Here is a 24,270-nt window from a genome sequence, read left to right on the forward strand (position 1 = left end):
AAAAGGGCAGACCTTTTCGGGACTACGTTTGGATGTGCAAGTAAGTAACGTTAAATTACTAACTTGAAGTTGTGTGTTTTGTGATGGCTAGATAGCTATCGTTTTTTTAGTTTAGCGATAGTCTTAGCAGCCGCGAGGATAGGAGCCGATAGCCTACCGTGGGTGCTCCGGAGCTCGACTGCGTGTCAGTTAAACTTTTCATCTCCAACCCTATCTGTATTTGCTTTATTATCGAGCTTTATTATAGAGTTAACCCTCGTCGGCAAACGCGCTGGCGCATTTTGCTGGATTTTTTTCAAATAGCAGCAAAATACACTTAAATACTCCATCATTTATGGTCATAAAGACTTAACTAATATTAAAAAATAAACTGTAAAATAACCATGCATAAAAAAAAAGTGGCTAGTAAAAAATATAAGTGGCTGGTAAAATTGGGCATCCACCAGCCACTGTGGCTAATGAGCAAAAAAGTTAATTTCCCACCCTGGTCCTCACTTTAGATGAGCTCACAAAAATAGTTAACTGACCACTACTGCACTGTTGTGTGCCGCCATGTTATTATTTAGTGTCTGCGTTTTTCCAAACAATTTTAAATATTTTTGGACCTTGATGTTATAACTATGGTATGGTATGGGGCCACCCTACTTGTAACCTTTAATAATTAAAGGTTAAAAATAAACATATTGCATTTGGTACATTATTGTTAAATTGATAATAATAATTATATTTCATTTATGTTTGATATTATTAAACAGTAATTAGGCAATTGTATCACTGATTATTGTAGTCTTTGGTCACCTTGTTATTGAGGAACTCCCCAAAATCTCAACAAATTGTGCCAATCCTTACATGTTACACCAGGTTGATCCATCATCACAAGCAGGGCAGGAGAGAGAGATGGAGCAGGAGAGAGAGATGCAAGAGGAGGAGAGAGAGATGGAGCAGGAGAGAGAAATGCAAGAGCAGGAGAGAGAAATGCAAGAGCAGGAGAGAGAGATGGTGCAGGAGAGAGAGATGCAAGAGCAGGAGAGAGAGATGGTGCAGGAGAGAGAGATGCAAGAGCAGGAGAGAGAGATGGTGCAGGAGAGAGAGATGCAAGAGCAGGAGAGAGAAATGCAAGAGCAGGAGAGAGAAATGCAAGAGCAGGAGAGAGAGATGGAGCAAGAGAAAGAGATTGAGCAAGAGAGAGAGTTGGAAGACCAGGAGAGTGAGAGCCAGGGCATAGATTACTTTGCTCGCCCTGAACCCGCCATATTACAGGCATTCTTAGATTACCACCCACAGCAGAACACCAGCAATGCAGTTGTGATGAGGGTGTTCAGCCGTAAAGATGGCACCAGCAGGAAGTGGCTTACTTATTGCAAAGAACGCCATTTATTGTTCTGCTTTGTGTGTCTAGCATTTACAAGGCGGACTGACACCAGCGCATTTATAACAGGCATGAGTGACTGGCGACATGTACATCTGCGCACAGAGGAGCATGAAAAGAACACTACACACCAGACCTGTGCTGAAGCTTTTTTCTTAAGGTGCTCAAAAGGCAACATCAGCAGCTTGTTTGCTGGCAGTCAGTTGTCAGCTCACAGAGCACAAGTGAAAAAGAGACGGCAAGTTTTGGAGCGTATAGTGGACGTGGACAAAGTACTAGGGAAGAGGGGACTCAGCTATAGGCATGTGGAGAATGAGGCTGCATACACTTTGGGTGATAACACTATCGATCATGGTAACTTTCTGGAATTGATTGTGTTATTAGGCAAGTATGATATGTGCCTTAGAGAACATTTGAATGACTGCATTGAGAAAAGCAAGAAGTTGCATCAGTCCAGTGGATCAAGAGGTAGAGGGTCTCTCGTCACCCTACTCTCCAAAACAACTGTCAACTCAGTGATTGATGCAATTGGCCATTTCATTCAAGAGAGCATCATCAGTGATGTCCAGAGAGCTGGGATGTTCTCTGTTCAGCTGGACACAACCCAAGACATCACAGGTTATGATCAGTGTTCAGTAATTATCAGATATGTTACTGAGGCTGTGCAGGAGAGGCTTGTCTCCATAGTGAGGTGCGAAGCATCCACGGGGCAGTACTTTGTAAACTTGCTTTCTGGAATTTTAGAGCATCTGAATCTGGACAAGGCCATGTGCATTGGGAATGCAACAGATGGTGCTTCAAATATGCAGGGCCAGTACAAAGGCTTTTCAGCACTTATGACTGCCCAGTCTCCAACTCATGTGCATGTGTGGTGCTATGCACACATACTTAATCTTGTGCTTGCTGACACAACACAAAGTGTCATTGAAAGTGGATCACTCTTTAATTTACTTAATGACATAGCTGTGTTCATCAAGGAGTCCTATCACAGGGTTAATCTGTGGGAGAAACAAACCCAAGAAGAGACAAGACACAGACGCCTCAGTCCAATAGGTGAGACACGGTGGTGGGCCAAGCATGATGTCCTCCAAAAATCTTTGGACATTTTGGAAAACCAGATGATGGCCTCTTCATTGATGTAGTGCTCACGCTGGAAGCCATTGAAAAGAGGGAAAAAGAAAAGCCAGCTGTTCGTGCCAAAGCACAAGGCTTTAAAGAGTGTCTCTTGAAGCATAAAACTGTCTTAACAGCACAGATATTTCTTAGAGTGTTTCAGCAAACAACTCCTCTGTCGAAGTACCTCCAGTCAACGGGGATGGACATTCTCTCTGCCCATCATATGGTGACTGCCACACAAGATAGCCTCAAAAGTATCGCCAGGGACTTCCCAACTGCGAAGGCAGCTGCAGACACATTTGTGAAACAGACAAATCAGAAACTCGAAGAGAGGGAGGACAACACAGACATGGAAGTGGAGGCTGCACTACCTGAAAAGAGAGCCAAGAAGAGAAAACGCATGGCCGGAGAGATGACTGAAGATGAGTTGCAAATCAATGCTGAGAAAACATATGAGGTGAAAGTGCACAACACCATCCTGGACACAGTTATTGAAGCAATCCACAGACGATTTGTCACAAATGGCCCTCTTGTTGCTGGATTTGGCATGGTTGGACCCCAGGAAGTTTAGCCAGGTCAGAACAGTTTCTCTTCCTAGTAATGCACTTCAAAACCTCAGCACATGTCTCCTGAAATTTGACAGCAGGGCTACAGTAAATAACCTTCAGTCAGAACTGAAAAGTTTTGCTGGACAGTGGGAAAGGCTTAAGACATCACATGTAGATGACTACAGGACCAGAACAGCAAAGGATAGATCTGAAGAATGGGACGAAGAAAGTGAAATTGTGACCAAAAGCTGTGATTCTTGCAAAAATTGCCCACTGTGCTGCTATCAAATTCTCAGGCGGTTCAACATGCTGTCTGATGCCTACTGTCTCCTTGGGCTGGCATTCTCTACACTCAAATTCATTAAAAGCAGACCCCGAAGCAGCCTGTCTGGAAACAGGCTTGAGATGTTTATGCTGATGGCCACTGAAAAGGACATTCTTATGTCATTGGACTCCGACATGGTCATTGACAGGATAGCTGAGAAGAGTGACCTGCTGAGAAAGCTGCTTTTGTAACCTGGTGGGGTGAAATAAAATTATCAAAACATTCCTAATTATGTTTCAGTTAAGATTAAATTCAACTTTATTGTTATTGCCTAAAAGTACAGTCAAATGAATAGGTTTTGTATCTATCTTCACTTCAAACAAGTCACGTGCTCAGAAAATGCTTAGAATGTGTCCATTTTAATAGGTTTTAATGCATAAGACAGTAGATAGAATAAATATTAGATAATATAAATATGAGAGTTTTCTTACAGCCTTAATCTGTCATTGTTTCGTTTCAGACTGTCAGTCAATTTTGGAAGCCTGAAGTGGGTTCATTTTAAGTAAGTACTATATAGAATATGATTCAACCATTTCTCTAGAGTAAACATACCAGTATTGTCATCGTCTGAAAAAAAACATTAAGTGCAATTCTTTCTCACCCTTCGCTGTCTGTCCTTTCACTTCTTAAAGGTTTCCATATTCCATATGTTAAGATATGTTCAGTGTTGCTGCTGTGGAAGTGTTGTGGGTGACTTTTTATTGATGCAGTGAGTAAATAGTCTTTGGTGATACAATTCAATCACAATCTGTCCTTAATAGATTTTATTATTTATCTAATCATTGTTCCTCTCTGTCCTGTTTTTCAGGGTCTAATCATACTTTAAGAGGTTCTCTAGACCATGCAACTTTTTAAGTTCCTACGTAAGTACTACTGTATATGATTCAGCTATTTTTGTGGAATAAAGATACAAGTAGTGTGATCATATGAGCAAGTCCAACAAATGCCATTCTTTCTCACCCTTCTCTGTCCTTTTTACTTGTGTCCTGTTTTTCAGGGTCCCATCATAATTTCTTAAGAAGTACTGTATATGATGTCAGTATTTTCCAACATTTTCTAAATACTGTACCAGTACTGTGTAAAATGCCATCAAAAAGTCAATTAAGTGTTATTCTTTCTCACCTTTCTTTCTCTGTCTCCTTTCACTTTTTAAAGGCTGCCATGTTAAAAACAAATATTTTGTGCTGCCATGCTGTTTGTTGATGTGGTAAATAAATAGTTTATGAAAATACCACTAAATCTGTCATTTATTAATTTTAATATTCATTAATGATCATGTCTCACCTCTAGTCTTCTCTGTCTTAATTTCAGGTTTCCACCATGTGTTGTAGATAGACAGTTCAGGAGGAGGTTAACTTAACCAAGCAGTCTTTTGTTTTCCGCTAATTACTGTTTAGAATACCAGAATAGGGAGGATGGTGTAGGTTTAAGTTTATTAGATTGATACATATATACCAACAAGACAGTGTACATCGCTGTCAGAACAGCGTTTGTTTTCATTCAAAGGCTTTATGGCTTTGCCAATAATACCTGGTGGGCCGGTCTCTAGTCAAAATGCCCGGGCCGATTTTTTGTCCCAGTCCAGCCCTGCACGTGTCTCTCAGTCTTGCGTCATACCCTGCCTCCTTGTCTGCTCATTATCAGTTCATTTGTCTCACCTGCCCAGCTTTTTAACCTATTGATTTCTATCTCTTTTTAGTCTCCTCATGTGCACTGTCCTGTGCAAGTTCATCTTGTTTCCTCGTCCTGTCTGTCGTGTCTCCTGTTTGGATCTGTTTTGCTCCAGCCCAGCCCATCTATGTGTTAGTCGCCTGGCTGTCTTTTCTCCCTTGGAGCAAAACTCACATTGTTTTTTAATTAAATTGGACCCAAATCATTATCAAAGGATATATATTATTTTATTTTTTTCAGTGTTTAAACAAAGATTTTGTATGAACTCTAAGATTAATAACTAATGTCTTTGAAGTTCATCCTTGATTAACCGCAGATCTTCACATAGATGCAGTCAAACTCCACCATGTGCATCAATGACAGATTTGAAGATCCTTGGCATTCTAGCAGTGAGTTGGTCCAACTACTCAAGTGACATTTCAACCCACGCTTCCTGTACCACTTGTTATAGATGTAGCTGTCTTGTTGGGCAATTCTCATCCACCTTACAGTCTAGCTGATCGCAAAAAAGCTCAATGGGGTTAAGATCCGTAACACTATTTTACAAATTATCTGTTGTCCAATGACAGTGTTTCTTTGCCCACTCTAACCTTTTCTTTTTGTATTTCTGTATTATAATGTCCTTTTCTTTGCAAATCTTCCCATGAGTCTTCTCTTTACTGTTTAGCGCATGGAATTCATTGAAGCTGTCAGCCGAGGGTATGTGATGCATCTATTTCTCAAACTAGAGACTCTGATGTACTTCTCCTCTTGTTAAGTTGTACATCTGGCCTTCCACATCTCTTTCTGTCCTTGTTAGAGCCTGTTGTCTAGCCACCCCACACGTCGCACCGTGTACTCACGGGTATAGGGACGGCGCGGCTGGCGCTGGAGGCGATTTCGGGAGATTAACGGGCACAGTTTTGCCGGGTAAATCCCAGTGGGCCACCCATTCCCCAGCAAGCTTGTCTGCCCCTGTCCTGTTCCGAGATGAGACTGGCTCTGACAGTCTGACGTATCTTTCAGAGCCCCCGAGCTGGATGAGAGTTTCGCAGTTGCATCGGAGAGCGTCTTGGCGGACTCCGACGCAGAGGACTCGACTGGGTTAGTGCCTTCAATTGTGCCGGCCCAGTCTGAGGCCGACTTCGAGCTGTCCGCTATGCTTGTGCTGTACTGGAACCCTCCATCCTCCCCTCAGCCCTCGTGGCTAGACGATTGGTTCCTGGGTTTGGGGTGGTGCTTACAGCCATGTGACCATGGGCTACGTGCCCAAGGTTCCAACGACTCCTTTCAGTTTCAGATAGTGAACCTGCAAGCGCTGTCCCAGGAGGCGGCAGAGCCAGCCTTAACGTTGCTGTGTCCTGTGCATGCTTTGCATCGCACGCAGAGCTTTAGACGCTCTGTGCAGCTCTTTGTCTGCTTTGGTGGTCAGCAGAAAGGTAACGCGGTCTCCAAACAGAGGCTTGCCCAATGGATCGTGGATGCAATTGTGTTGGCCTACCAGACCCAGGCCGTGCCCGCCCCCTTGCGGGTTCGAGCACACTCTACGAGGAGTGTGGTATCCTTGTGGGCACTGGCCAATGACACCAATTTGTCATATGTTAACCTCCCCTGCTAGGCAGGATGTGGTCTCCGCGGGGTCTTTTCCCCCATAAAGAATAAGATAGGAATACAACACCTTCCCCGATGCGTGAAATAGCGTTAGATGGCCCCAGCTACAACACTCTATGGAGAGAAAACATAGAGAGAGAAAAGGCTGCGGCTGGCGCGGCCTGCTCCCATGCTAGTTACATCGCTTCCCCCCCCGCAGTGGGGAAAGATGTGGGGAACTACATGATGTCTTTGGGCCGTTGGGGAAGGTTACGAGCAGGATGATGCACCTGCTATTTTTGCCCGCAGCAGCTTGCTTGCACCTGCATCAGCAGTCCACGTAACACGTTTCAGTGTTGTGGCATTTTTAGATAGGGACCCCTAGTGTCACTACATCGACATCAGTTGAGTGAAAAAAGGGGAACGTCTTGGTTATTTTCATATCCTCCGTTCCTTGATGGAGACTGTACTAGCCGCTGAAATGGCCGGGAACTTACACTCGGCTCCTCAGCTCAAAACTTCTCTGAACAGATGCATGCTTCTCTCCTTTTATACCCATATGTCCGGGGAAGGGGCATGCAAATTCTGTTCGCCAATTCTCATTGGCCTTTTCTCAAAGATAAGAGGTAACCGTGTCTCTACATCTACATCTACACAATTTCTCGTTCCCTCCATCAGGGAATGGAGGTTACAAAAGTAACCAAGACATTTTTTACATCAGTAATGTCCTGACTAGGGATGCACCGATCCGATACCTGGATCGGTATCGGCTCCGATACTGAAGCTTTTAGAAGGATCGGGTATCGATCCTTTATCATATATATTATGTATATTTCGGGTAGCTAAATCCAAATCCGATACTGTGTGTTAGTCATGCTCGTTACTGTCAAGCTCCACGAATTACATAAAAGAACCATTAAAACACCATTAAAGTAGTTCATATGACTCATGCATTTTATTCAAAGCCACTTGAAGATGTGCAATAGCTCTGTGAATCACAAAAGGCTGTGTTTTAGAAGTAAATATATAAAATGCATGCGCAGCTCCAGCGTGTCAGTGAATGGCGCTGCTCTGTTTACACACACACACTCGTGGCTATTTTTAGCCTTCATGCGGTGCTCAATATTAGAGCGCTACTGACGAACAACATCTCATATGTACAAAAGTTCGGTTCACTTAAAATATGCATTTAGAATGGCTTAGAGGTGCTTTTTTTTTTTTACCAGAATTTGAATAAGAAGCGAATTAAACTACTGTGAACTTGTCTACAATCAGACACACAGGATTTCCTGGAGAGTTTAGAATGTCAAAATAAAAGTGAGGGTTTAAAAGTTAAAGGTGCACGATTGAGATATATTACTATTATAATATAATATTATTATCATCATTTGTTTACAAATTATAATAATGTTTAAGTTGAATAGGTTCCAAAAAATAACTGTGAATGAAAAGTGAGCTGATATCTTGTAACTAAATTGATCAAAAAAGAGATCTGAATCCTTTAAAGTCCAGATAAAATTTGAAAAAATATTACATCTACTGATGACTTAAACTTTGGAATTACTGCTACATTATCCAGTAAACTAGTTAATAATAAAGTGTTTCTTAATAAGCTATACATTTACAATTAGTTCCACACAATAATGTGAAGATATTCTAAACTGATTATGTAAAAAAACAACACAGGTATCGGATCGGGATCAGTATTGGACGATACTGAGATTTCCGGTATAGGAATCGGAAGAGAAAAAGTGGTATCGGTGCATCCCTAGTCCTGACTATACATTGCGATCAGTTGAATGCCACTTTGCTGAATTAAAGTACCAATTTCCTTCCGAAACAGCAAAATCTGTACATTAATCCAAACATTAATCCAAACTTTTGGTCGTCTGTGTATATGTCCTTAATGTGTTACATACATTAGGTTTTTAATTCTGTGAGCCTGCTTGGTTTAAAGATAAAACTTATCTGCCTGTATAGATAAGAGCTTTCATTTACAGGTGAAACTCGAAAAATTAGAATATCGTGCAAAAGTTCATTAATTTCAGTAATTCAACTTAAAAGGTGAAACTAATATATTATATAGACTCATTACAAGCAAAGTAAGATACTTCAAGCCTTTATTTGATATAATTTTGATGATTATGGCTTACAGCTTATGAAAACCCCAAATTCAGAATCTCAGAAAATTAGAATATTGTGAAAAGGTTCAGTATTGTAGGCTCAAAGTGTCACACTCTAATTAGCTAAACACCTGCAAAGGGTTCCTGAGCCTTTAAATGGTCTCTCAGTCTGGTTCAGTTGAATTCACAATCATGGGGAAGACTGCTGACCTGACAGTTGTGCAGAAAACCATCATTGACACCCTCCACAAGGAGGGAAAGCCTCAAAAGGTAATTGCAAAAGAAGTTGGATGTTCTCAAAGTACTGTATCAAAGCACATTAATAGAAAGTTAAGTGGAAGGGAAAAGTGTGGAAGAAAAAGGTGCACAAGCAGCAGGGATGACCGTAGCCTGGAGAGGATTGTCAGGAAAAGGCCATTCAAATGTGTGGGGGAGCTTCACAAGGAGTGGACTGAGGCTGGAGTTACTGCATCAAGAGCCACCACACACAGACGGGTCCTGGACATGGGCTTCAAATGTCAAACGTCTTACCTGAGCTAAAGAAAAAAAGAACTGGTCTGTTGCTCAGTGGTCCAAAGTCCTCTTTTCTGATGAGAGCAAATTTTGCATCTCATTTGGAAACCAAGGTCCCAGAGTCTGGAAGAAGAATGGAGAGGCACACAATCCAAGATGCTTGAAGTCCAGTGTGAAGTTTCCACAGTCTGTGTTGGTTTGGGGAGCTATGTCATCGGCTGGTGTTGGTCCACTGTGCTTTATTAAGTCCAGAGTCAACGCAGCCGTCTACCGGGACATTTTAGAGCACTTCATGCTTCCTTCAGCAGACAAGCTTTATGGAGATGCTGACTTCATTTTCCAGCAGGACTTGGCACCTGCCCACACTGCCAAAAGTACCAAAACCTGGTTCAATGACCATGGTATTACTGTGCTTGATTGGCCAGCAAACTCGCCTGACCTGAACCCCATAGAGAATCTATGGGGCATTGCCAAGAGAAAGATGAGAGACATGAGACCAAACAATGCAAAAGAGCTGAAGGCCACTATTGAAGCATCTTGGTCTTCCATAACACCTCAGCAGTGCCACAGGCTGATAACATCCATGCCACGCCGCATCGAGGCAGTAATTAATGCAAAAGGGGCCCAAACCAAGTACTGAGTATATATCCATGATTATACTTTTCAGAGGGCCGACATTTCTGTATTTAAAATCCTTTTTTTTTATTGATTTCATGTAATATTCTAATTTTCTGAGATTCTGAATTTGGGGTTTTCATAAGCTGTAAGCCATAATCATCAAAATTATATCAAATAAAGTCTTGAAATATCTTACTTTGCTTGTAATGAGTCTATATAATATATTAGTTTCACCTTTTAAGTTGAATTACTGAAATAAAAAAAACCTTTGCACGATATTCTAATTTTTCGAGTTTCACCTGTATATTTAAATTATTGTTTCAGGAAATGTTCATGTGATATGCAAATCTAATGCAAAATCAGCTGTCTACTTTTGTTTTAGTTTGAATAAAGTTAGACATGATATTATCCTTTATTTATATTTGCTCAATAATTAATGTAACAACTATTTTATTTTATTTTTTGTAATTAACCAAACCTCCCTGTACTTCATATATAAAAAGAATATTCAGAAAAGATTTTGAATCTTCTCACAGTTGTGCATTCTTCTGTTCAACACAATGCATAGCACATTTAATTCTTATCCACAATTAAGTTTTTGAACCAGTGAATGTAACTGTAAGGGTTAGAAGGGAAGGAGGGCACGTAAGGCGGGTTGCTCCACTCAGGTAATGCTTTTTACTGAACACACTGCACAGCTTCACAGCTTCACAGCTTCACAATTATGACTCAGAGTAACAACTCTCAAGCTTCACAATAACAATTCTACAGTTTCACAATCACAACTGTTCAGGACCCAGACTCTCTCTGCCTTCTGCTGGTTGCGTGGGTGGTTTTATCCACTCTCCCCATGCTCACTGGAATTAGAGACAGGTGTTAGTCATAATTTAGCTCAGGTGTAAGTGCCCTTACCACTTTCGCTCTCTCAGGACGGGCACTTAACCACACCCCGCAGCCACAGTAACCTAACAACATATTTAGCTAATTATCCCACCATTTATATTTTCGTCTTTTATCATATTTTGGAAAATAATTATGAATACAAAATAATTAAATATAATTTTATGACTAATTATAAAGCCTAATATTTTGATACATTAACAGGCCTACCTACTCCAATGATAAGTGTCATTAACTTGTTTAGTTAAGCATTAAATTGTAAACAATTATTTGCATATCGTGCACCCCTACCCCCGTAAACAGAACATTTTTAAGAGGCTACCCCTCAAAACGTCTGTGCACATCTGTGGGGATGGGAATGTGGTCATGTGTCTGTCAGTGGGGAGAGAGGAAGTGATAAGAGCCATCACCTGGTGATTACTGGCTCTAAATACTTGTGTCTCATTTCAGAGACAGCAGAGATGGGCTTTAAAAGGCAGGCAGAACGCAAGACTAAGAGAGAGTCCGAGACACACACACACACACACACCCAGACTGGAGCTGAATGCTGAAAAGCTGTTTATACATGAACACCTATTGAATTTATTCAAATGTAATAACATTTTAATGTTGAAAATCTTTTAAGCAAGAGGAATAAATAAATGCAAAAATGTCCTATTCACTACAGGCATTCATAGTGGTTTACAAGGTGCATTCTCGACTGTAGGTGTAATTCCATCAACAAGGATGCCTTGTGAAAATGTCAAAGGTAAGTTTAGACTTTAGAGATGTTGTGAAGTAAACAGAGAAAGGCTGTATATTGAGCAGGGGTCAGGAACCTATGGCTCGCGATCCAAGTGGCTCTTTGTAAAAAAATAAAGTGGCTCGCCAGCTGTCTCACCATTCACCAACAAATGATCGTTTAAAACTTTCTAGAGATAATTTTCCAACAGAAAGTGTGGGTGCGTTTGCAAAGCTTGCAGTCAATGACATTGTTTTGATTTCCTTTCTCCTGAATTTGTCTCCTATTTTGCTGATGTACCAACCCCTTTGGAAGGAGAACCAAGAAATGTTTTACAATGTGATCATATTTTGCTTTAGGAGCCTATTTGTTAAATTCTTTAATATTTACTTTGTTAAAGATAAAATATTGAATGATGTGCCCCAGACTGACGATTGGTAAATGACTGCACGTTTCAATACAACATTAATTGACATATTTATTGTTTATGTGCATAATTTGTAGTATATATATTGTAGTTTATATTGATTTGTGTAGCAAGTGCTAAAATGGTACTGTCCCTTTAAGAATAATAGCAGCTCAGCAGGCTTCTCAGTGTTTTGTTGAGCTCTTTACCGCATCCATGCTATGATTGATTAAAATAAAAACAAATATTATTATTATTTATTTATTTGTTATACTTTTGAGCAAAAACTGCCTTTAAAAAACAGAAAATATATTAAAAGAGGCATTATTCTTTGGACACGGAACATGTCTAACCAAACCTACTCTCATAATGTGTATTGATATCCAACAAATTTGTTGCAGTGGTCTGCAGAGCCATATGAGTTAAACCAGAAAAGTTCAACCTGAGGGGGGTGAAGTATCCCTTTCACACACAAAAACAGGAACACATTGAGGTTTATGCATAGATGTTATGAATTGTTCTAATTTACATAAATGGCTTCAATCAGAGCTGGACTGTAAGCCTTGTAGCAAAAAGTCACCAAATGACAGCTATATTCTGCTGTCTACCCCCCTTGCTGATGCTACAGAGGGAAATATTTCAGTGGAACTACATTAAACCCAGAGATCCACTATACTAAAATGAGATCAAAACCTAAAGAAAAGCATGGTAGTCTGTGGTAAAAGAACTGTCCAGATGGTGACGAAGTAGAAAGGATGAAGGTGTGTGCTGACAGAGATGCACATCTAGAGAGAGTATGGAGGCCCAGCAATGGATGTGAGATCTCAGCTTCTGCAATTGCTGTAAGTCAAAAGACTATGAAGCAGGGGGTGGACTGATAATTCAGTGTGATTCATAAAGCCGAGCCCACAACAGAGCTTGTTTATAACCTGAGCCTTGACTCCTTTACCAATATCAGATAAGTCTTAAACTATGACATCGGCAACCTAAATGGTTAGTTCGCCCAAAAAATTACAATTCTGTCATCGTTTACTCAACCTGTTCCAGACCCCTATAACCTTCTTTTTTCAGTGGAATACAAAAGGAGTTATGCAGAATGTTAGTCTCAGTTAACATTCACTTTAAATGTATGGACAAAAGGTGCAGTGAATGTGAATGGTGACTAAGTGTAACATTCTTCTTAATATTTCCATTCCATGTTCCACAGATGAAATAAATTCATAAAGGTTTGGAACATCTTGAGGGTGAAGTAAACGATGACAAAATGTTCAAAATTTGAAACTATCCCCTGTGTGCACTAATATGTAGAGGAAAAAAAATCTAAAGTCCAATCACACAATCATCATTTATTACATTTAAATTAATGAGATGGCAGTTAATTACAATTAAATATTTGTTTCTATGATTTGTCTTTTTGATGGCAAACAGAATGAGATAGGGAAAAAAGTCGTGGGAATTGTGGAAGATTAACTGAGTAAACAAGGACATTGTGATTTCACATTATGAAAACCTACCAGAAAAGGCAAACCCAACATCAAACAGCTCTCCGCAAAACAACCTCATGTTATAGGTCAAGCCGGTAATATTTTCATTGATGAAATTACACAATTGTCTGAAGTCTAAATGCCAAAGGCAAAGACTGGTAGGCCATGACATTCTGTGCTGATTAATCACAAATTGTTCACTACAAAGTACAGCATGTGCACAATTTCGCAGACAAAGTACAAATGTAACTTCATAATTTACTGCTGTAATACAAGAATAATGAGGTCAGTCATTATTATTTCCCCCATGATCAGTGTATCTCCAGCTTAGTCTCACATACAATAGGCCATCAAGCATCTAGTCACAGAATCTTTGATGATCTAACTAAACATGCAATATATGCCAACAATTTTACGATAGAAATGTTAAACAGACTGACAGTAATTTCCAAGGATGCAAACTACTCACCTTTTGGTGAAATATGCAGTTTTGAAATAAAAATATATTTACTTGATTTGTAATGTCATATGTAACTGTGAATGAAAACATCAACGGAGCAGTTTTCTGCATATCAGGCATAAGACAGACTAAATGTTTGCATTTAAATTGTGAATGAATTGAACAAATGTTGTTATCTAGCTAGCTTTTGAAGTTGCCTTTAAGAAAATTCACTTGCCTAAGAAAATTATTCTTAAAATTATTCTTAAAGGCGTTACCACACTCAAAATTTGAACTAAAACATGGCTGGGCCTCAGGGACGGACTGGGTAGAGAAATCGGCCCAGGATTTTACATAGAAACTGGCCCCAAATCGCTATCCTTTTCTGCATATCGCTGCCCCCTTCTGCATATTGCAGTGCCGTGCATAACGAGGGAGCCCATTTCAGCTTATTGCGGCCAATTGGGCCCTGTTTCGTGGCCGGCCCTTCGGGAAAAGTCCTGGTTCTCCCGATGGCCAGTCTGCCCCTGCTGGGCCTGGATTTGTGGCTTCCATTGCGTTTAAAGGTTGTGGCAAGGACAGGGTCCTATTTATAATGCAAACACTTTTTGTAAATGATGTAAATTCAAATTTGAGCTTTTCTAACTAATTTCTTAATTACTTAAATTCTGACTTTTGGACAGCATCTCCAAAATGGTCTTCTTTTGTAAGAGACCAGGGCACATGAACTGCAACCATTTTATTTTGGCTATGTCCCTGTCAGGTCTTAAGTAGTACTTCCATTTACACTCCCATATGTTGTTCCAAACAATATGTTTTAATTTATTAATTAATTTATGTATGTATTTATTTATTTATTTATTGGAACATGAAAAGAGATATTTAACATAGAGTAACATTTTATAGTGAGCAGGAGCTGTATGAACTACTTTAATGGTATTTTAATTATGATTTATTTATTTTTTGTTCTCTTTGGAATTTGACATATCAACTGTTTTTGTATGGAAAAGAGTTTTTATTTAAAAAATAAAGCCACCATTATTTTAAGTCATTCATTTTGTTTTATAGGTCAAACATAGCTAAATCTAATTATTTTTGTTTACATGCTTCAGTAGGTTTGGGAATCACTAGGTTAGGGGACACGTTTCAGCCCGGTCCTCTGAATGTGGTTGTCTCAATCTCCTCTTTCTAATTATCATGGTTTAAAAAGTCTTAACGTTTACATGTATGTTTATATCAGTATTTATATCAATGAATCATGGAAAACAAGACCATTGTGTTCCCAACAATATCACTGAATCTGCACCTGCACAATATAATTGCATTGAAAGATGTGTGTGCTCAATGCTTAACATCAGACTGTTGAAAACAATAACTTTTTGGGGGTGGTTTCTTAATCAAATGATGTAACTTTTTAATACAGCTGGTGGATTATCAAGCTCAGCTCTACTTCTTTCAAGAAGGAAACTTTGGGGAACTTCAAACGACTTCTGAGTCAGAAGGGATGAGGGGAGTAGAAATTCCTAGCATGATGCTTCCCCTATTCTGCACTCCTTAGCATATGAGCTGTGATTTGCTCTCACTTGAGAGTTGATCCTCTTTCAGGAAAGTATCATTCAGCCAAAAGGAGCCTTGACTTTTGCAAGAAAAACCATCCCTCGGTTCAGTCAAAGTCCCTTTAAGCAAAGAGGGTTAAGCCATCTTGGCAACACACATGCAGCAAATCTACTTAAATAGAGAAAGACCAACATTTCTAAAACTATTGGCTAAGCTTAAATTTAAATAACCTACATCAAATCACCAATACAATCTTATTACATTTCTCTTCTTACATCAGGTAAAATACAAATATACATTTAGTCGTTTTTCTCCATAATGATAAAAACATCCTTAAAACAAGATAAACTTACTCGAGTTGTATTCAGAGAATAAATAACAAATAATATTTATTTTCCTTACCTCACTGGCCGATTTAATTTTCATTTTTGTCTTGCTTTAAGTATAAATTAAACATGCATTAATCGATAAGGTGAATGGCTCTTTTAACCGAAAGCTGCCATATTGAGAGTTGTGAGACTTCCCATTCATTTTTCTATGGAGTGGTCCGCCTCCTCCTTATACTGTACACATCTGCACATGAAAATACTGATATATTCAACTTGTACACTCCAGTTCTCTTGACTTAAAGACCAGCCTAAAAGAACAATGGCAGGTGACAAAGAGATCAAAGAGATACATTTCTTCCTTGTTGATTTACGCCTAGCACTATGCAGAAGACTTCCACAATGTTGCAAACAACAAAACATAATGAATTATGCAGTACAAGTATCTGTATCCACAACACACCAAATCTGCTCACAGGCTATTGAATTATGCATGTGGGATTCCACTTGTAGCAAGACTTGTGTATCTTAGATTAGGTTCTGTAGCTCAGATACACATTAATTGTCACGAATGTACATGAGCCAAAGACACTAGCATCCAGCAGGTAACATTCATATGAGTTATAAATGAAAATGTTGTAGCTGTAGGATACACTTAGTGCTAATCATTTTTGTGCTGCTGAATTATAGTTGATGTATTGATTGATATAACTGATAGTCAGTAACAAAGTAGATCGCTTGTTTTGTGCATCCCCTTCATTGGATTTTCTCTTTGGTACATTTACAAAACTCAATATAACTAACAGTAATATATACTAACAAAATATGCCAATTTCTTTACATGATGAGATTTACAGGGGTATTATAGAATACAATATCAACCTTGTTGACTCCTGCACCGCTATGTCTTGTATAACAAAGTGAAGTGGGTTATTTCCTGAAGTATACTGGGCTGAGAAACAGTACCAGATGCAGCAATTCATCATCCGAGGGCTTTCCTGAGCACTTCAGTAATGAGCAAAAAGGAATACACCGTGCTTCTTGCTGATTCTACCATGTACCAAGGGGGAAAAAACAGCTGTAAGTTTAGCTTATTCTAAGAATGTATAACCCTTGAGAAGAATTAAATGCATTAAAATATAAAACCCAAACTAAATTGGATGTCTAGCATAGATAACTGTCTGCACAAATATCACCATGCTGGTCTTTGGTTGAGGTTGGTGATGATAGGCTATGCGTTCTCTGTAGGTAAATCACATATATATGCTGATAGCTGCATGAAACATATTACAACTTTTATTAATTTCTGTGACAGATGTTTATAACATAGGTGTAGATTTAGATAGGGCTCTTTTGGAAAATTAGAAATGTCCCCACCAACATTTGGACAAATATTTCCACATAGAAATACTTTTATACTTTTATATAACATTATACAGTATTTATTTTCCTTTAAATTACTATTAAAGTCTTTCAGTATCATTATTCATCTGAAATTATTGTCCGACCTCTTCTGAAGAAGTGCATAAATGTGCTGTCAGGTGGGACCTGTTCCCTAAAATTTTAGAGAACAAAAATGCCTTGTTCTCTATTTTCTCAACTTCCCTATATAATTTGGGGACCCTTTAACTAATGACTGTCTCTACAGCAACAACATTAATGCCTGCTTTACGTCACTGCACCCTTTTCCTCGCCCACTGGCACTCAGTTTGTATTGTAGACAGAGAGAGAGCAGGACAAACAGGCCTAGTCTGGCCTAACTATTCCTGAACATGAAAGGGGACCCCATCTGTACCAGTTAAAATTATTTTTGTATATAAACATGTACTACACAGACATCCTTGATGTTGCCATGTATTTCACAACACTTTTAAAAAGACGTGGTGTCAAGTTAGAACTCTGAAAAGCAGAGAAGCATTTGGGTTTCATTCAGCTGCTCCATCTCCTGCTGTTTTGAGCACAAACATGTCATGGATGTTCTTCTCGTGCCCATCTGCACTATTATTACTTGTAGCAGTATGTAAACATGCACTAGATGGATGTATTTGACCTGTATGCAATTCCCACAATTGTGCATTTCACTGCAGGATAATACAATATGTATGTGTGTCCTGTGGATGTGTCTTCAGCATATTTCCACATGGATTGCTTGTGAAACTTTGCAAAGGAACTGTTATTGTTATTGTAAACCTTTTCAGTTTCATTTATGAATATTTGAAATGTCACGACTATTTGATACTTTATGGTGCTGACACCCTGTCTACACCAGGAGCATACGTTGATGCAAGCCTCAAACTAAGGCGTGAGGCTGTCTACACTGGATGCTTCGACACAAACTTTCTAAACTGTATTTGTGTTGTTGGCTGTAGTAGCGCCAGCGTGTGCAGCACAAAATGGAATGGGACACACGTTTACTGTCGATGTGACATGGCACAACGGACGCTTCCATGGTAGACCGCATCATTGATTATAATGGGTTCTTGTGACGAGGAGGAGGGCATGGTCTGGCCGTGAGGGTACACGCCTGGTGTTGAGTTGGCCAATCAGCTGGATAGGGATAAAGGGGAATCGGAGATGCCAGTTCGAGAGAGACACACACGGAGTTGTGTGTGTGCATCAGTGTTTTAGTTCAAAGTGTCTATGTTGTAATTAAAGTTTGTTGAGTGTTCATCGGGTTCCTGCCTCCTCCTTTCCATTAAGAAGAGACCTTTTACATTGGTGCCAAAACCCGGAAGGAGGAAAAGCACGCTGCCCTTGGGAGCACTTGTCGCTACCTTCCTCTGGGAGGTGGAGGAACTGCTGCTGTCCACCAGGGAGCGGAGGAGCTGCTGCCGGCTGCCAGGAGGCGGAGGAGCCCACCAATTTCTCTGACTGGTAAGCACAGTTTGTCATTCAGACTGGATTATTCTGTTTATTGTTTGCGTGTTTACAAGGGAAAGCTGGAGCCAGAAAGGAAATTCCATTTACAAAGAGACAATCGCAGTTTGTCTCGAAAAACAAACATCTCATCAAAGTCAAGCCAGTGGCGGAAAAGACACAACTCTTAGCTTCAATTAGCCTACCACATTTAGTAAAACATTAAGAATTCCATTTGCACAATTTTCCTTACAAAAAGCAAGAACATACAGATTTTAAAACATATTATGCTTTGTAATGCCTATGTTTTAACTTGGTAGAGGTCAAAGAGGGTTTTAAAAACAGCATTGTTTGTTGTTGCCAGTGGATCTCCAACATCATGTCACAGCAAATGAGCCCTCACCCCAGGGTACAATTGACAGAGGGGGCATAACCTCTAAGGGGTGAAGGACAGGGTATGAGCTCCAGGCAGTCAAGTGACTCATCACCAAATGCCTCAGTCTGCCATTTTCTGCTCCAGTAAAATAACATAAAAAGTGTAGTCTACCAGGAAAGAGTCACAGGAAACACGAAACAACGAAAAAGCTGCTATGCCATGATTCATCTGTCCACACTCCTGGGGGCAACTGTTATTCTGCAGGTAAAATAAAGCAGTGGTACCCAACCATTTAAGGTTTATATTCCTTTCCATTCAAATTAAGTACCATTTGGATGTTAACCAATTTACTAACAGTGCAAAATGATATCCAGTTTCATATAGCCAAATATAATGAAGGGGTACTTGTCCCTTATGATGGGGCCGATGGGGTAGAGAGAGCAAAAATTGTTGGGAAACACAGAAATAATGGTTCTGTTCTACATCTTGCTTTGTCTGAATGAGATCTGTAAAGCAGCTCGCAGCCTGTCTAACCTAGCGTGTTAAAAACTGACAGTGTCAGGTACATTCTGACATGGTATTGCTTGGCTAAATGTCAAGCTCATAGAGCTGCAGTACCTGCCAAATCAAAATGGTAAGGGTACGGTGAGCTCTGAGACAGCAGTAAATATCCTGTCAAGCCCTTTAAGGTATGCCGCTGACTGTGGAATCTGCAGTTTCATCCTCTGCATGTACTGTATTTTTAAACTTACATTTTAAACTTAAGTGGACAGACTTCATCTGAAATAGATGTGCAATTGTCCAGTCGTTAAGCGTCATAGTAATTGTTCAGGTACAAAAAATCCTTTTACTTGAGAGTGGCTGGTTCATTTCTCCTGTGACCTGGGAAAATCTGAACCCTACATGGTCCCACAGCTCAGCCCTATGTCAACGCTTTCTTTTTGTGGAAATTGGACATTTATTTCCTTAAAGGCAAACAGGTAATGCAGCAAAGGGAAAATATCTTCAGAGTGTAGTGGATGTGGATTTGTGTTAATGTAAACATGACAGGAGGTTTGAGAGGGGCAATGTTGAAGGAGGCTGCTGCTTGAAGCTGGAGGGAGTAAAAAAGAGATATAAGAGAGAGAGAGAGAGAGAGAGACGCCAATCTGGGCTTTTTGAGCGTGTGCCAGTTCTCATCTCTCTGCAGTTGCATAGCTTTGAGACAATGCTCAGTAAAGCAGCTGTGTGGCTTTAGCCCTCCACACAACTAACCAAACCGAAATTAGCTAATCAAATGGCATCCTTGTAATATATACCGTAATTTCCGGACTATAAGCCGCAACTTTTTTCCCACGCTTTGAACCTCGCGGCTTATACAATGATGCGGCTAATATATGGATTTTTCCCGCTTTCAAATTTTATAAAAAAAAAAAAAATAAAAAAAAAACATTCTGTGACTTGCTCAGTTTTTTAGCGGCGTGAAGCTTTCATTAGACCAATGAAATTGCCGAACGGGTTAAGGTCAAAACAACTTTTTTGTTTATTGTTTAGATTAAATCGAACGCGCTCAAACTTCCCATCATTCTGATTACGGTAGTAATTTTGTCACCCTCACCATGGCAAAGACATGGAGAAACGCATATGATGCTGCTTTCAAGTTGAAGGCGAGCGATATGGCTGTTGGAAAAGGAAATAGAGTTGCTGCACGGGAGCTTGGTCTTAATGAGTCGATGATAAGACGTTGGAAACAGCAGCGTGAGGAATTGACTCAGTGCAAAAAGACAAAATCTGAGGTTATTCAACTCCGACACCGAAGGAGATGACTTCAGTGGTTTCAGTGCACAGGACGAGGAAGATAGTGACCAATGACTTTGTTGGTAGGCTACTGTTTACTGCAAATGTTTTATTACAAGCCGTGTGTGGCAGCGGGGGCGTGGTCAAGCGCCCATCCGGGAGAGAAAAGCTGTAAGGGCGCTTACACCTGCGCTTAAATTATGTCTAACACCGGTGTCTAATTTCAAGTGCCCTGCTTCACGTGTCCTTCTTGGGAAAACTGTCACACGGGCACCAGTGTGACAGTTTTCAGCAGGGCACTTGACGTTCCAGGTAAGGCTTTTAATGGCCACAGCAATGTTTACAATCAATTTTATAAAGTTTCTCAATTCTTCTATGCGCCAACACTAGACTGACGTGTGTCACTCTCTCAGCTCTGTGGCTGCTGCCTTTTATACCGCTCTCCCCATGCTTACTGAAATTAGACACCGGTGTTAGACATAATTTAGCTCAGGTGTAAGCCCTTACCGCTTTTCTCTCCGGACGGGCGCTTGACCACGCTCCGCTGCCACACCGTGTTTCGTTAAAGCCTATTTATTTTTGTTACAAGTCGTTTCGTAAAGCCTGAGTAAAGTTCATTTGTTTCAATGTACCGGTAGGCACCTGCGCTTATAGACAGGTGCGGCTTATTTATGTTCAAAATAATATTTTATTTAAAAATCAGTGGGTGCGGCTTATATTCAGGTGCGCTCAATAGTCCGGAAATTACGGTAATGCAAAATCATCCTCATTGTCTAGGGTGCATTCAAATGCATATTGTGCAATGTCAACAATTCAAGGACATTAAAGGGTAGATGCCAGATCAAATTCATGGTCCTTTAGAACAAAATCAAGGAAGATGTTTAATCAATATTGTCATATAGCCTATATGATAGGCCGTACTATTTTATTTTATATTTTTTTTAAAAGGATACCAGTCCTTAGATGTACTGTATGGTAAAACCTTAAAGGGATCCTTAACATAAAAAAGAAAAACATCATCATGTATATAAAACCCATATAACTTACTTTCTTCAGTGAAACACAAAAGGAGACGTTAGGCATAATGACATTCACTTTCATTGTATGGAAATAATATGCAATGAATGAGAATGATGACTGAGGCTAACATACAGCCTAACGTGTCCTTTTGTATTCCATGTAGGAATCAAAGATTTGGAACAACGTGAGGCCGGGTAAGTAAATTATTACAGAATTCTCATTTTAGAGTGGAATCTCCCTTTAAAGGGTTAGTTCAACCAAAAAGTGAAAATGATCCCATAATTGACTCCCCCCTCAAGCCATCCTAGTTGAATATGGCTTTCTTATTTCAGCCAAACACAATTGGAGTTATATTAAAAAATATCCTGGCTCTTCCAAGCTTTATAACAGGATTGAATGGTTCCTTAGATTTTTAAGCCCAAAAAAGCACATCCATCTGTCAAAAATGTAATCCATAAGGCTCCAGGGGGGGTTAATAAAGGCCTTCTGAAGTGAAGCGATGCGTTTTTGTAAGAAAAATATCCATATTTATAACTTTATAAACTATAATCACTGGCTTCCGGTAACGGCCATCCAAGCGTTCACAAGAGAGTCGAGTTAGAAAACATCGATGATAACATTAAGACACTTACAATTAGTGTTGCCAAGTCGGTACTCAAACAAATATTATTTACGATACCAGAATTTCTGGAGGTACCGGGGTACCGAGTACCAGGGTCAACCCGGTACCCAGGCAGAGTCGGGAACTTTAGAACGCAAGCAAAGATGACGACAAGCAAAGCTGCTGCGGAAAACTGAATCTTGTCGAAAATAATAGTGGAAAAAGCCAGGTTTGGAAATTCTTTGTATTTGAGGCTGATGAAAAGGGAAACATCATAGATCAGCGTAAACTGTGCTTTTGCAATTTTCTGATGAAAGGAGGAAAACTTAATAAAGCACATGAAAGACAGACATCCGGATTTATTCAAGCAACTAAAGCAGGTGAGTTTAAAAGCATATTCTCATTTGCATTAGGGCTGAAACGTTTAGTCGACATTATCGACATCATCGAAAATACAAAATTGACGAGAAAAATGTTCGTTGATGAATAGTCGTTTAATCTCATTTAACGTAACATGAAATCACAATAAACTGTAGCCTAACGATGACGCGTGAGAGCAGCAGTTCACGCCTGATGGAGGAAGAATTACACAGATTAGTCCAGATGCACTCTAAACTTTCACAGTTTATTTTATGTAGATCCCAATGTATTAGGGAATTATAAAAAAAAGTAGACATTCAGAAGTATGTACCGTTGTGGAATAAGTGGAGGCAGAGCTCTTTAAAGGAAACATCCCGGCGTTACATCTTAACACTAGAACTACCAGAATTCTATAACTACTAGAATGGCCATAGAGGTCATTCTGACCGTTCATACTAACTGTACCAATGTCATTTTCATGTCATATTTACATTCAAAACTTTTTCAAAACATGTTGACTTTTGGACTTTCTTTGACACTCTGGAGATATTGGAAATGTTTGGACATCACGAATCGGTAACAATCCTATGCTATTGTATGCTTGTTTATTTAGGTTTTGTTCTTTAGTACTTGGTAAAAATGTAAATTAAAAGTTGCAAAAGTTGAAGCAAATATTATATAAGTTTTCAAAAATACTTTAAGCATACATTGTTCAGTTTTGTTACAATTAAAAAATTATATATTTAAATTAAAGTGTTGCTCAATGGCATATTTTTGTTCTTAGCTCTGCTGCTAATGTTTTGTAGACTTTGTTATTAAAAGAGTGTTGTTTAGTAACCTGTTTTTGTGTTTTGCTTTGGTACCATAAATGGTATTGAGTACCATGAAATTTCACTGGTATTGGTATCGACTACTGAAATTTTGGTACCGTGACAACACTACTTACAATGGAAGTGAATGGGGCCAATCTGTAAACATTAAAATAATCAAAAGTATAGTCACAAGTTGTAAACAATATGTGCGCTAACATGACAAAATCACTAACTAACCTTTTCTGTGTAATGTTATACACAATTATACAACTTCGTTGCCATGACGACAATGACTGTAAAAACGACAATTTAAACAACATTATGGCTCAAATAATTCATGAGATTTAACAGGAGAATTCATGTAAGTGATTTTATAAAATTATAAGCTTCCCATTTCTGCCTTTAAACCTCTAAAAAATTGGCCACATTCACTTTCATTTAAGTGCCTCACTGTGACCTCGATTTTTGCTTTTTTATTTTAAGAAAAGGACGGTCGAGTCACAATTATGTTTTATGGTAATCAACATATTGCCACAAATGCCTCTGATTGAGCTTAACTTATATTGAAGCCAAAATATTCCTTTAACATTTGCTGAAAGCCATTATCTTCCCTACATTCTATAACAAGCATAGTCAAAACAAGTTGAAATTAAGATAGTGACAGTATAGGTCCATATTTTTTTTTTATCTTTAGCTTTTAAAAAATAGCTCATGTTCAAGAAATGCCCTAGAATTCACTGCTAATTGTTTTCCAATTACACAGGAATGTTCATATTGTGTTAGG

The 24,270-nt window shown here is 39.3% G+C and overlaps 1 protein-coding gene and 1 long non-coding RNA gene across 3 annotated transcripts in view; one reads left to right on the forward strand and one right to left on the reverse strand.

Moving 5' to 3' along the window:
* Positions 1 to 24,270, reverse strand: part of LOC127660773 (calcium-activated potassium channel subunit alpha-1-like) — a 292,795-nt gene that overhangs the window by 258,573 nt on the left and 9,952 nt on the right. The gene's annotated exons all lie outside the window — the stretch shown is intronic.
* Positions 3,520 to 4,479, forward strand: LOC127660782 (uncharacterized). Its single transcript, XR_007972676.1, has 4 exons — positions 3,520 to 3,860; positions 3,991 to 4,067; positions 4,167 to 4,221; positions 4,356 to 4,479. It is a non-coding gene; the product is annotated as an uncharacterized LOC127660782 (long non-coding RNA).

This window comes from Xyrauchen texanus, chromosome 20 (assembly GCF_025860055.1).
Source record: "Xyrauchen texanus isolate HMW12.3.18 chromosome 20, RBS_HiC_50CHRs, whole genome shotgun sequence".
Taxonomy (NCBI): domain Eukaryota; kingdom Metazoa; phylum Chordata; class Actinopteri; order Cypriniformes; family Catostomidae; genus Xyrauchen; species Xyrauchen texanus.